General features: G+C 36.7%; 2 long non-coding RNA genes and 1 other non-coding gene across 7 annotated transcripts; 2 read left to right on the top strand and 1 right to left on the bottom strand.

The window, feature by feature from the left end:
• Positions 1–2610: 2610 nt before the first annotated feature.
• LOC144556387 (uncharacterized) lies at positions 2611–14597 on the bottom strand. 2 transcript variants are annotated; one of them, XR_013512361.1, is made up of 6 exons: positions 14321–14597; positions 13652–13879; positions 13265–13451; positions 12979–13053; positions 3023–3189; positions 2611–2929 (listed from the first exon to the last, which is right to left on the bottom strand). It is a non-coding gene; the product is annotated as an uncharacterized LOC144556387 (long non-coding RNA). The 2 variants fall into 2 exon arrangements; XR_013512360.1 differs by lacking the exons at positions 2611–2929; positions 3023–3189 and having other exon boundaries at positions 11802–13053; positions 14321–14512.
• LOC144556388 (uncharacterized) lies at positions 5225–9607 on the top strand. 4 transcript variants are annotated; one of them, XR_013512365.1, is made up of 6 exons: positions 5225–5438; positions 6002–6093; positions 7760–8469; positions 8640–8782; positions 8878–8926; positions 9129–9607. It is a non-coding gene; the product is annotated as an uncharacterized LOC144556388 (long non-coding RNA). The 4 variants fall into 4 exon arrangements; XR_013512363.1 differs by lacking the exon at positions 5225–5438 and having other exon boundaries at positions 5954–6093; XR_013512364.1 differs by lacking the exons at positions 5225–5438; positions 6002–6093 and having other exon boundaries at positions 7518–8469; positions 8640–8693; positions 8729–8782.
• Positions 10167–10273, top strand: LOC144557670 (small nucleolar RNA R71). Its single transcript, XR_013512749.1, has one exon. It is a non-coding gene; the product is annotated as a small nucleolar RNA R71 (small nucleolar RNA).
• Positions 14598–14859: the final 262 nt, after the last annotated feature.

Raw genomic sequence — 14859 nt, 5'->3', positions numbered from 1 at the left:
TTTACATATTGATAAAGTACACTTTCATGGGTACACACAAACAAAAATTTCCATATTAGGATTTTTATGTAATATTTGGTGGCCTTTAAAAGTTCAGATGCTAAAAAATATATATTAAAAAAATAATAATAAAAAAACTGGTACAGCTGGTACATAACTGACCCTGAGAAACGCTTAAATTTGATATAGCTCCATATCACAAAATAGCTTGAAATTAATTAAGGATGTAGGTCATGACTTTCTGGAATTTTCAACACCAAAAACGTCTAATTTGGAGTTGTGAGCTGTTCTATAAAAAAAATAACAAAACAACATGTTTGTGAATGCCAGAACTGCCCTTGATAAGTTAAAATTTGAGAAAATAAGCTATTTAGAAACTTGTAAAAATTATGAAGCCACGCATGAACATTAGATACATGCTTGCCCATGATTCATACATGTTTTCCCATAATGAAATATAAAAAAATTAAATGAAAAAAAGGGTCAAACTCAGAACACAGAACCTTGTCCTTCACACTATAAGTAGACAAGGGGATGTACGTTAACCCCTCACCAAATCTAGAGACTTAGGCACCTGAAACAACACTCAGACATTATGCCTAAATCCTGACATGTTTTTGGCCCTATGATATTACAACATGGTACTAGACATGTATGTTATTATCTTTAACAAAATGTGAAAAAAAAATGATGCCATGACACTTTCAACATTCATGATCTAGTAAGTCCGAGGATCTGTTTTAAAAATTGATAATTCAAATTACATATTATATAAGGATCTTGATGGATTCAAACTATCACCATTCTGAATCTTCAGTTCAGGGACTTTGTCCAAATGTTTGAGCTAAAGATTCATTTCAAAAGACAGACTTATGTTTGTACAACTTATACACGACAAAAAAATACAAAAAATTACTGTCACAACTAAGTACTAATATGGGTTTTGAGAAAAAAAAAAAGGATTTAGTCCTTATTTGTATGTTGAACGGATGAGTACTGAGTACTGGTAAAACTAAGACTCTTTGAAACCCTAAGTTCTCTGAAACCCTCCTCTGCCTATCCTTTATTCAATCATGTGTTTTTCTTTTTCTTTTAGTACTTGGTAGTAAACTGAGTACGGGTACCAGTTCCTTACAAATGGTAGTTTGAATTTTACTGAGACTCAATATTGCTTTTCTTTTTTTTCTTCTTCTAGGGATGTTGTTGTGTCAGTACAATTTTAGATTTTAGTTTCTTACCTAGTATAATTGTATACATATCATTTCGCTAATGAATTGGGTTTTAATGTAATCTACCCTTGGTTACTAGATAATGTTTCATATTAAAATTAAGGAATCAACATGTTTTTGCAAGTTTGAGCCAGACATGATTGCCTCTGGGTACTACTACGGTGGCAGTGATAATGAGAGGAGTTGGATAAAATTCAATTCTTTTTATGCACATAATGAAATAACATTTCAAAAATTAAATTGTTTCATTTGATAACAAGAGAGCAACAGCTGAATTCTCAATTTCTATGCACAACAACATCATGAATTGATCCACCCAATCAAAGATCATAAAGAAAAAAGATATTTTTTATTTCTTTTAGGCATTCACACCACGACACAAAATAACTTTTTTATTTTTGTATTTCTCATTTTTGAGGGAAATCAGCAATAACAGCCTTGATTGCTGACAAACACATAACGAAATAACATATCAAAATTAAAATTTTTATGTGCACCGCACAAGTTCGTCTCAGGTAAAAATTGCAATTTTGAAGTGTTGATACATACTATCAATAGATTTTGGTACATGTGATCGTGAGGGGTCCAGAATAATGCCGGAGACATAGAGCTGTCGTAGGTAATGAAAGCACCAGCAAAATTTGGACTACCAATAAGAGAAAAGCATTTACTAAACCCGCCTTGGTTCCCTCATCGGCGATAGAGGCACACACACGATGGCAAATCTGGGGCGAAATTTCTTTTCTGCTTCAAATGATATGGATTGAAATATAATAGGTGTGAAGAATAGAAGAGAAAGGTACATGACACCTCCATTAAAATTTGAAGGGTATAATGGTCAATTTAAAAGTTAAAATAATTAAATAAAATATTAAATAATTAAAAGGGGATAGAACAAAAAATTTGAAATTTGTATGGAGATATTGGCTATTATGATGTTTTCACTAGTACAAAAAACCCCTTCACCGACTGTTCAAATACCCCTACATCGACTGTTATAGCGGCGTCCCCTACACCGACTGTTATAGCGGCGTCAGTAAAGCCGGCGCCAGTGAAGGTTACCTTTCATTGACGCTTGAAAAAGAGTCAGTGTTGAACACAACACTGACTGTTTTTAGAGCGTCAGTGTTGGTGTTCAACACTGATTCTTAAAAAAGAGTCGGTGTTGATGTTAAAAATGTCAGTGTATAAATATTAAAAACAGTCATTATTAGCTTTATAACCATCAGTGTTGATATAAAAATTTCGGCATGGTTCTGTTTATATTTGGGCTAGCCTCCATATTCTTGCTAGCCATATATTACTATTTAACATTTATTGATGTTAAACAATGTATCATACAAATAATTTAGACAACATAATATATTCATTCACCAAAAAACACAACATAATAGATTCATTCACCAAAAAACACACTATAACAAAATTTACATGACAAATATGAACAAAATATACAACTAAAATATGAACAAAATAGGTCAACTTATAATTTGGGGCGAAACCCTCAACACGGCTCTCTAAATTAATTTCACAAAAAAAAAAAAAAACACAGTTTGGTACCACAATGATTTCGAGGGCTGCTGCCTAATCCAAGGTGTGAGGGCTGCTGCCTTCTCCAACCACACCTTACTGTTCACTCGACATTTCAACCCTTCTCTTCCTCGTTGGATGTATGAACAAAGCATGACACAATAAAATTCCTGTACCCCACAAAAAGTTCATTTTGGTTCAGATTAGTTCAATATGAGCTTCAGGAGAAAAAATGAAAAAGTTAGGCCAAAATTGTTAACAACCTAATAATTCGTGTCATTTTCAAAATTTATCAAAAACTCTAGGGACCTTAGATCAATGGGAAAAATGCTATTTCACAAGTATGATGATATATTCTCCGGGCATTAACCGGTACAGGTGATTTACTAGTGCTTTTCCTTAGTTTTTCATCTTCATTAAACTATAGTTCCTGCAATGGAGAAAAGTTGGTTTACTTCAATTATACCAGCCAAAAAAAAAAAACATAAAGAACATGCTGTAATTCCAACAAAATAACTAATCTCAAATGGTCTAGAATTTTTAGATCAAGTGAAGAGTAATGGAACTCATGCATACTGGTACATTGCATCAGTCAAAACAGTCTCTAAGAACCCCAAACAGTAGAAGAAAAATGCATCACTGTAACTCATCACTGTGGATCTGAACTGTTCAAAATATAAGCCTTGTTTCTCAGAAAATGAAACAGACAATTATCATCTAGCAGCAACTGACCAAATGAAACAGACAATTATCACCTAGAAAACAAACAATTACCTCACTAATTTAAACTAAGTACCTGAAATCGGCCGAAAGAGAGGGAATGTCTTACTAACTGCATTTCAGTTTCCACTACAGCAGAAAGGAGCATCAGCGACCGGCGCTAACACCGGTCTCTGATACTTAATTTTTTCCCAAAAAAAATAAATTTTATTCAAAATTAAGTAACCAATTGTTTCAGCGACCGGTATCAGCTACCGGCGCTAACACCGGTCGCTGAATGTTTTGGTAAAAAAAAAAAGCGCGAGCATACACTGCCAAAATTTTCATTTCCCCCTTTTCTCTCTGCCAAAATTCGAGCACAGCCCCTTCTCTCCGCCAAAATAGAAGCCGATCGCCGATCAGCCCCTTCTCTCGGCGAACTACTCTTCTCCATCTCTCTCTCGGCGAACTGCTGTCGATCAGCACCGAGCACACCTCCGTGAACTGCTCTCTCGGCGAACCGTGAACTGAGCACACCTCCTCCGTCTCATCAGAGCACAGCTCCGCCGCCTTGCTCTCTCGGTGAATTGCGAGCTGAGCACACCTCTGCCTAATCCTCTCCGGCTAATATTCCCTTCAATTTTAGGTTTCAATGAATGTTTACAAAGTCGTTCTCTCCCTCAATCTCCTCAATCCCGATAGTTAGGCACAATTTTAGTAATAGTAATTTAAATTCAGATGGTTAGGCACAATCCCGATGGTTAGATCTTCATGGTTTCTTTGAATTATTATTGTAAGCCACGCACTACTGATGGGTCAATTGTTGACAAATAAAGGAGCAAACTTTTGTCTGATTTAGTAGAGTTTTCAATGTTTGAGTGGCTGTTCTGTGGTTGTTTGGCTGGGTAAAAGAATATATATGATCTTGAGCATAATTTTCCAGTTGCCTCAGTCACTGGGTATTTACTAAAATCTATTAGCATGATTTATTGGGTAAAATTTTCTAAAAAGACTCTCATCTTAGAAATCAAGAGTGACCAAGTTGTTTCCACATACAAATTTGAGATTGGTTTATGTTAGAGATATTTTTTGGAGTAGATAAATTGTAACATCTCAATTTTCGAATACACGAAAGTTTATTTAATTGAAATAAAGTGATTTTAAATGGTAATGTGGATATTCAAGTAAATTTACTAACTTTTGCATTTTAAAAATCAGTAATTACTACTATACGTATAAACACATAATATGTACTAATTCGAAAAAAAAAAATTCTAATAATATTGTACCTAATATATTCCTACTAGACTTAAAGTTATGTGAAATAATCTAATTCATTATTGAAAATTCAATTACTTTTAAAGTCTTACAATGGTTATAAATATTTAGTTTAATTTGAGGTATTTTGAAGTATATCTATAACTTTATCTTAATTAAAATCTTAATATTTAAAATGGTCAAGTATATTTCTTAAAATGCAAAGGATTTAGGTGTAAAGATGCTAATCATTTCATTGAGAATAATAGATAATTGAATATCTTTTAAATGAATAAAATATATTTTGGAGACAAATATCCCCCACCTTTTTCTATTATAAAATTATTTATTTCTACCACTCACCTAATCTTACTTTTTCACTCATGGGACGTGTCACTCTCTCTGTTAATTATCTAATTCGGTTTTGCCACTCACCTAACCCCAATTTCTAACCCGTGTCATTCATTCTTCCCTTATTTCATTCCTTTGGTCTCCCAATTAGACCTCTACTCTCTCTCTCTTCTTGCAATATTTTTTATTGGTGAGTCCGTCAATTACATTTAGCACCCCTGTCATGCCATCTCGCTCTCATCGCCATCTGTCTTCCTTGAGTCATTACTAGAAACTTGTCAATTAAGGCATGGTGGCTCCAGCTCAAGCAAAGCATGGGAAGGAGCAATAGACGTTGCTCAAGACTCCTTGTCACTTAATTTTTGGGTCATGGTACTCTTCACCCTTGTTCATATCTTTGCTAAAATTTTAGTTGGGTTGTCATTAATTAATGGTGCCTTATTATTAGGTTGTAAATAACACTTGAATTTGTGATTAATTTTTAAATTGAGACTAATTATGAAGAAATTTTGAAAGAGTCTTGAGTCCCAATTTGATCAAGCTGTTGGGCAAATTTGGAAAAGAAAAATAGAAAAGAACACTTAATAAATGTCTTAGATTTTAAATAGTCAACAACCTAGAAAGTTTGAAGTTCCCAATCTAGACCTCAATTTGTATATGGCTAATAATAATTTAATAAGGGATCATTATATTTATACATTGCTGTCAAAGAACACAAAAATATAATATTTTGCTCAAAAGCTTAAATTAATTATTACGTACTAGACTTTCGTATAACATGTGTCCCCAAATTTTTATTGGCTTATAAATTTAGAAACTCCTTTATGTCCTTCACGAATATCATTCAGGAAGTTCACAAGTTGCACAAGAGGTGGCTGACAAAATTAACAGAAGACGTCATTCAATTACTGAACCAATCTAATAACTTGGCATAGGTGTGAACTTTGCATGATTGGATCAAGTAGGATTGTATAGTGAATCCACTCTGCTAGCGACACGCTAATCACATCGGCTCAACATTGCTAAGGTGCGAATTTCGAGTTATTCTCAGATTCCTCGAACTAATTTTGTTGATTGTTGATTTAGCTTGCTTTATTGTTGATTGCTTGCTTATAGTTGTTGATTTGACTTGCTTGATTTTTGATTGCTTGCTTATAATGATTGATATGTGTTGCTTGAATGATATATAGTTAATATAGATGAATTTTGGGGGCAATAATTAATGTTTGCAAGGCATGCATCATTATTATGATTTTCAAATTGCATGCTAAGAATACTTGAATTGCTTTAGGACATGCATGATTATATTTTCTTAAGCTATTGCATGACATGGTACAAAGCACTCCCACCAAACATGAGTTTGATTTAAATGAGCCATTTGCATGATATGGATGCATAAGTATTTCTTCTAAATGCATGACATGAATGCATAAATTTGCATGTAAGGCATATTTTATTGTTTGAAGTACTTGGTATGCTTGAATTGACTTGTTTGAATTATATTATGCATTGTATTTATTAGTTGAGTGAAAAGGATGCATGCATGAGCATATTTTTATTTTGAAATGAAAGCTTGACATGACTTGGAAAAGAATGATTTGAAATATGATACTGTGAACTGTGTTAAAGAACCAGATGTCTGAAACCTGACGATCATGTATGCACCCTATTCGGGGTAAGCGTGCAATTTTTGTTATGTAGGCGCTGAACTTGTAGCGCATAACATAAATTGCATAGGCGCCATATTCGGGGTAAGCGTGCAATTTTTGTTATGTAGGCACTGAACTTGTAGCGCATAACATAAATTGCATAGGCGCCATATTCGGGGTAAGCGTGTAATTTTTGTTATGTAGGCGCTGAACTTGTAACGCATAACATAAATTGCATAGGCGCCATATTCGTGGTAGCGCATGACTCGGTTATGTAGGCGTTGTACTTGTAGCGCATAACTTTAGTCATGTAGGCGCCCTATTCGGGGTAAGCGCATAATTTCAGGTTATGGCCATAACAGAAATTGTGTAGGCGCCATATTCGTGGTAGCGCATGATCGGAGTCCTGTATGAGTCTTGACGATCATGTAGGCGCTGAACTTGTAGCGCATGACCGGGGTCATGTAGGCGCTGTACTGGTAGCGCATGACCGAGTATTGTTAATACCAAAATGGTTACCTAGTATAATGATATTTTATTCTATCATGAATAGTTGTGAATAAAGCTTCACATATTGATGTTTTATTTTTAAAAACTTCGATGAGTTTTCTTAAAAATTCTACACATGAACATTGAGCATTGCATGGGGTGAATTTATATTATGTTACTTAATGTGTGTATATCTATTTAAGTTATACTTTTTGAAAATGTGGGTGATGACCTGGTTATGTGATATTTTAATTGGTTATGGCTTGGGCATTGGTGCATTAGACATAATATGAGCATTGCATGATAGATAATGTCAGGGTAAATCACTGAGATAAATGCATGTTGTTTTCTTTTATATGAGAAATTTGCATGCTACTTGATTGATTTCAGTTTCGTTTGTTATTTCCTGGATTTCTATAATTAATGTTATTTCATTATAATTAAACTCGGTGCTGGTTTGGTTTAGTTGGTTGAGTCTTAGAATAACTCGACTGGAACTGAATACCGTACTGGGAGATTTTCAATCTCTCACATTTCCACTTCGGTGGGTTCCAGGTACAAAGCGTGAGACACAAAAGTGAGATGCCGACTAAAGGATTGCATGACATGCCACAAAGATGAGTATTTGGTTCACTTTAAATAAATCTGTTATGGTATTTCGATTGGATTTTATTGTACCGTAAGAGGTTTATTTACAATTTGTTTGTTACATGTAAATTTCTAAACTTTAAAGAAAAGTTTATTCGTGTATTGTGGCTCTTGTCTTGTCATTGGTAATGTATGTATAAATATTGTATATGATTATGGAATCGCCTTGCGCAAATGAGCGCGGCGGGTTGTCTATCCTGTCGTCGGGGTGTGACAAATAACGATATATGTGTAGTAAATAGAAACTAGAAAGGTACTGCAATAATTATGGTCTTACTAGCTTGTTTGTTGCATTTTTCATAAACTGTATAATGGCTGAAATTTTGACTCCTCGAAATTGGTGCCAGTATGTTAAAAAACCGCAATTGATGACAAAGGAGCTTCAGGTCTTTAAATTAATTTCTATTGAATCTAGTTTTACATCAATGGACTTCAAGATGTTTGAAGAGGAGCAGAAGAAAGAACTGCCATGGAAAAAGAAAGTACTCCTCTCTAGTACACTGCCCTGGAAAAAGAAGAAGAGGAGCAGAAGAAAGTACTAAAGTAGGAACTACTGCCCTCCACCAGCCTTGGTTTCTGAGGTTGAATCTGCTAATGAAGCTGAGCATTTTAAAGAGGTCCTTATCTTCATCTTCTTCTTTTTTCTTCCTTTTGTAATATAAAATTGTGCTAAAAGTCGCCATATGGGATGCCACAATTGCAGAAAAGCCCTTCTTGATTAAAAGTTTGAACTGATTTCTTATTATATTAAGTAAGGAAGTTGTGCCCTTGGATTCTTGATGCACAGCAAGCGTTTGTTTTATTAAACGAAGCTTTCAAAGACTTGCAAGATCCAAATAAGGTACAACTCTAATGCAACGACCTTACGGGATGTAGAGAGGAGCAAGAGATGATAAGCTGAAAGCTAAAGAGGAGCAAGAGAGATTTGAGGTATGTTTGATTTCCGTCTACTATACTATAATACAGGTGGCCGTTATTATTAATTTATAATTTATGGTTTATGTTGCCTATTTGTAATAATGTAGGTTGAGCTCAAAGCAATGCGAGAAGCAGCACAGTGGAGAAAGATACAAGGTATTATTTGTCTTCAACTCTACCTGACTAACATAAGAAGGGGCAATTTAGGTCTCCCCAGATAAATTCAAATATCAATCATATCATGGAAAACAAGAAATATCATGCAAACCATTGGTTGTAGAATTAATTTTAACTCATAATTATTTCCTTTTACAATATCATAATTTTGCCATATCATTATTTCTCTTCTTAATTGCAGTGTGGAGCATTTAGAAAACATTGGAATTCATTACTTCCAGACTTTAATATATTGGAGGAGAAATTTTTATCGCAAAGAAAGAGTAAGTGGATGTTTAAATGGAGCAGTAATAATGTTTAAACAGATTAAATGGAGCAGTAATAATGGACAAATTATATGTCAAGCAATGGATGTTTGTATTCATACAAGTCAGTTTGCATTTGTCTTACCTATTTTTCTTTGCATTTTAGAGAAGAGAAAAGCAAGAGCCTCCATTGTCTAACCATCAACTATTAGTAGATGTATGTGTATTTCCGTATGACCTTTATGATGTATTTTGTGAAATCAAGGATACTTCTCTCGAGAATATGACAAAATATTAGTTTCTCAACCTACTTGTACCTGCACCTACTTGTACCTGCATTGGTTAGTGATATTTGGTATGTTTGATATCTATTACATTTGATATTTGGTATCTATTATGTTTGATATTTGTGAAATCGATCGCTGTACTTGTATGTTTGATATTTGTTGCCAGAGGGGTTATTGAAAGGGGGTCTGGGAGCATTGTTGAATGGCGCAGGGTTATTCTGATTCCACCTCCAGTTTTGTTGCTCAATAGGGTCCTTGGAGTAAGAACGGTTGAAGGGAGGTTTTGGAAAGAAGGAAGGTTCATTGTTGATGGAGTTGACCTGCTCGATCTCCTCTTCAGCTTGCACCAATGAACATTGCTCGTAAGCGTGCCTTTCGTCACCACACATGACACATGCTTGCGGCTGCTGTTTGACTGCTTTCACACTTAGCTTGTCCATTGCCCTTTGCATAGCATCCAACTTGGCGGTTAGAGCAGTGATTTGATCGACTTCGTACTTGGCTCCACCTCCGGGTCAGGTATTGTCTCTGCCAGACCATTGTTGATTCTATGCCATGTTGTCAATCAGGTTCATGGCCTCCAGAGGTTCCCTTGACATTAATGCCCCACCTGCAACTGCATCAACAGTGGTACGAGTACTTTCGGTTAAACCATCATAGAAGGTCTGAATTAACAACCAATCAGGAATGCCATGGTGGGGACATGAGTACTGCAACTCCCTAAACCTTTCCCATGCCTCATTAAGGGGTTCGTCGGACCTCTGCCTAAAGCTGGTCAGTTGGTTCCTTACCTTGGCAGTTCTTTTGTGGGGGAAAAACCTAGTGAGAAACAACTTAGATAATTCCCTCCAATTGGTAATGGAATCCCTTGGTAACGACCCTAACCATTTCTTGGCCTTGTCCCTAAGAGTAAAAGGAAATAAAGCAAGTTTGGTGTAATCAGCTGTCGCCCCATTGGTCTTGATGGTTGTGATACATTCAAGGAAGGTTTGGAGATGAGCATGTGGATCCTCGTGATCCATGCCATTGAAGACGTTCTGCTGAACCATGTTGACAACTCCTGGGTTGAAGTTCGGTTGTTGTCCGAGAATCCTTGGTAGTCTGATCGCGCCTCGGACATCTCCGGCCCTTGGCACGTTAAACTCTCGCAAGGTCCTCGGCATGAAGACATCCATGTCGTCGTCAGACTGGTCGGTCAAGTCTTCTCTTTCTCTATCTCTTTCTGCATCCCTGTCCTCCCTGCTCGGATGTTCTGACATTGTCTCTGTGATGCGAGTCGCTTCAGTTGTGATGCGAGTCGCGTCAACTTCGATGCGAGTCGCTTCAACTTCGATGCGGGTCGCTTCAACTTCGATGCGGGTCGCTTCAGTTGATGTCTGAGCAGGAACTGTCTTCTGGAGGTGTTTCGTCAAAGAGTGGTCCTTTGCTCCTCAGTTGGTAGGTCAGCTTGTATTTACCTGCAGGAGGGGGGATGAAAGCCAGTTTTTTTTTTTTTTTTTTTTTTTTTTAGTGATAAGGAAGTGAAGAAAAAGAAAAGATACAAACTAAAATCTAGATTAACTAAGAAAAGCAAAAATCTAGAAAGGAATTGATAGCCGTTCCCCGGCAACGGCGCCAAAAACTTGTTCGCGTGAAAGCGCAACGCAAGTTTCGGTATGCTTGGGAGCGTACCTTTTAAAACCGCGGTTACACCTTCCGATTAGGGTTGCAAGTGCACAATCCTATCGAGGAGTATAATCGGGTATCGATCCACTGGGACGGTTCTTTTCGATTCTAAATTCCTACGAATCCGAGTTAGGTACTAGAAGTGTGAAAAGTTGGGTTTGGTTTGTTTATATTTTCTAATTTTGAGTGACAATTCAATTAACAGTAAATGAAAGCAATTAAAGGTTTTGGTTTTGAACAATGATAAAAGGCGCTCCCAGGGTTTCAGGTTTCATCCCAAACTTTGCCTTCTCTGGACCTATCATGCGACTCGCATCATCTCTGATGCGACCCGTATGATGCGACTCGCATCATCTCTGATGCGGGTCGCATGGCCCTCGAGCAGAGCTGACATGTGTTCGTATCTAAGTTGATTTCTTGTGCGAGGCTTCAACCTGTAGCTCTCACCTACTGGTATCTAACCTAAATTGATTGTCTGGTTTGCTAGAAGTATCCACAACCTTTCGATAATGGAAAGTTCACCTCTCGGCTACTATTGATCTTAGATCTACTTCAAATACTCAATCACAATTGCAAGAAACATCAAGGCCAAATTACTAGAAGAGATGCTATAGACATCTAACAGTAGACAATCAAGAATCAATCAAGCAATCAAAATCAAGCAATCAATGAATACTCAAACAAAGAATCACACAAGTTCAAACTTAGATCAAAACAACATGCAACTCAAAGACAAAGTTTAGAGACTACATCCTAACCCTAGGAACTAGAGATCTACTCAAGCATAGTAAAAGAAAGCATAAAAGAGAGAGAGAATAGGCAGATCATGATGAAGCTCGAAGATCCAAGGTGGATTGGAGAGGATCTTGCAATCTTCTCTTCTCCTCTTCTTCAAGCAAGCTCCAATCTCCTTCTTCTCTCTTGATCTCTGCTCTCTAAGTGTTCTGGAATGTAAAGGGGGAAAAAGCTCTCGAAATTCTGGCATAGGACCTGCTTATATAGGCAACGGATCTGACTTGGGGCTTTGCTGTCTGCTCTGGAAGCTCGCGATGCGACCTGCATCAGGTCTGATGAGGGTCGCATCAGATGTGATGAGGGTCGCGTCAGATGTGATGAGGGTCGCGTCAGATGTGATGAGGGTCGCGTCAGATGTGATGAGGGTCGCGTCAGATGTGATGAGGGTCGCATCAGATGTGATGAGGGTCGCATCAGATGTCTCAGAATTCAGTAACTTCCCTGATTTCGCCCGTTTTCTGCAAAATAAGAATGAAATCGCAGCAGTACCACATTCTATGGATATTCAATGTAAAATACGCGATTTGGTGGTTTAAAACGCAGATTTTGGTACAAGAATTGGTCGGAACAATAGATCAAATATGGAGATATCAGAAGTTAAGCATCACAAAAAGGCCTCTATTTTCTTTTGTCTCTGTGATTGTGTGAGTTTCTTGAGCAATCTCAAATTGTGTAACTGGCCGCAAGAAAAATAACCAACAAATTATACCAGCCAAAAACTAAAAACAAAAAGAACATGCTGTAATTCCAACAAAATAACTAATCTCAAATGGTCTAGAATTTTTAGATCAAGTGAAGAGTAATGGAACTCATGCATACTGGTACATTGCATCAGTCAAAACAGTCTCTAAGAACCCCAAACAGTAGAAGAAAAATGCATCACTGTAACTCATCACTGTGGATCTGAACTGTTCAAAATATAAGCCTTGTTTCTCAGAAAATGAAACAGACAATTATCATCTAGCAGCAACTGACCAAATGAAACAGACAATTATCACCTAGAAAACAAACAATTACCTCACTAATTTAAACTAAGTACCTGAAATCGGCCGAAAGAGAGGGAATGTCTTACTAACTGCATTTCAGTTTCACTGACGATCTCATCCTCTAGACTCTGAAAAGCATTTATCATGAACATAAGGTAATCTGTTTTCTCAGCCATTCTAAATAAGAGAAATTAAGAGTTTGAACTTCTATGAGCTGATCTTGATCCACAGTACAGACCATTATGCGCTATGCATAGTACCATAGCCTCATTTCAAAAGAAAATATAACATGCCAAGTAGTTTATAAAAAAAAAATATATGCGTTAAAAGATGTAATACCTCTTTCTCAAATCTGTCAATATCAGGATATAGCACGGATATTAAAGCATGAAAGTTGGGATCTGGCAGAGCCTCCATATTTTTGCTATTAAAAGTTTAGATGCAAATCTGTCAATATCAGGATTATTTTTGTTTGGCAGAGCCTCCATCAAAGTTGGGATCTGGCATAGCCTCCATATATAGCCAGCTACAAATTTCAAGGTCAAGATTTAAATTAATGCATTATTTGTTTGGACAATTATGTACCCCTAACAAATCACTTCACTTCACTTTAAAAGGGTTACATAAACAGCCAAATAGGCAATTCTCAAACCAACTAATCACTTCACTTCAAAAAGGGTTATATAAACAGACCATTCTTAAACCAACTAATTTTTCAAAACTTACGATCTGAGGCTGCCAGAGATGAATAGCTCAGTAATTATATTAATGTGTCGGTTCTCGTCGTCGACCCATGAAGTGCGAAACCTTAGAATGTTTTGATGCCGGAGAGTCTTCAGAAAATGAACCTCAGAGTAAAGCCGAGAAAGGTTTTCCGGCGACTGGAGCATCTGCTCTATGCTCACTTTGTTCCACGCAACTTCAATGCCATCAATTTGATCAAATGCCTTGTACCTATTTTACAATTTCCTAGTTAATACATGTGTATATAAGCAAAAGACCTAATTATCGTAGGTTTACATAGATCTCTGAACTTTTTCTAGTTGATTCAAGGCCCCTTCAGTAAGTATCCCTTAATTTTATGGTGAAAATTCAACTAGATCCTTCCATAAGTTTAGCTAATAGCCAAATTAACATCATTATTTGATTTGTGAAAGTAATGTAAGATTTTCTTGAGTTATCGAGTAATAGTTGACAAATTTGCAACTATTACTTTAGAACTAACCAAATTAACATCATTAGATGATTTCATTTTGTATTTAACTCTCAAATTACCAGTTAAATAAATACATGAAGCAGGACAGGAGTAGTAATTTATTTAATTTACAAATTACAACTGTAACAAAGTACGAAATAATTCATATAAAATTACTAAAATGGAGATGTAAAACTCACACTTTCTTATATGCTCCATCTCCTTCTCCCAAACAAAATTAATGAATAGCTAAAGCTTTGGAGTTGTTTTTGCAAGACCTGTGTGACAGAACTTACGAAATAACTCTTCAAAGGGGCGTTGAGGCGGGGTAGAGAGCAAGGGTTTGTGCAAGGCGGAGGCGGAGAGCAAGGGTTTGTGCAAGGCGGCGGCGGAGAGAGCAAGGCGGAGGCGGAGAGCAAGGGTTTGTGCAAGGCAGAGGCGGAGAGCAAGGGTTTGTGCAAGGCGGTGGCGGAGAGAGCAAGGCGGAGGCGGAGAGAGCAAAAGAGAGGCTGAGGCGGGAGAGAGCAAAATTAGAAGGGGAAATTTAGAAGGTTTGCTTCGCGGTTCTCAGAGCTTCGTGGTTTTTAGAAGAGGAAATATTTGCGACTGATCGAAATTTTGAGTTAAAAACCCGGGAAATCAAATTCACAGCAGCGAAAATCACCGACGGGCGACGGCTCCAAATATAAAAAACCGTCAGTGTTAGCAGCGAAACATTGACTGTTTTTGCAAAAACAGT

This window comes from Carex rostrata, chromosome 7 (assembly GCF_964058835.1).
Source record: "Carex rostrata chromosome 7, lpCarRost1.2, whole genome shotgun sequence".
In the NCBI taxonomy this organism is placed as follows: Eukaryota; Viridiplantae; Streptophyta; class Magnoliopsida; order Poales; family Cyperaceae; genus Carex; species Carex rostrata.
This window is presented reverse-complemented; position numbering and strand designations above follow the sequence as displayed.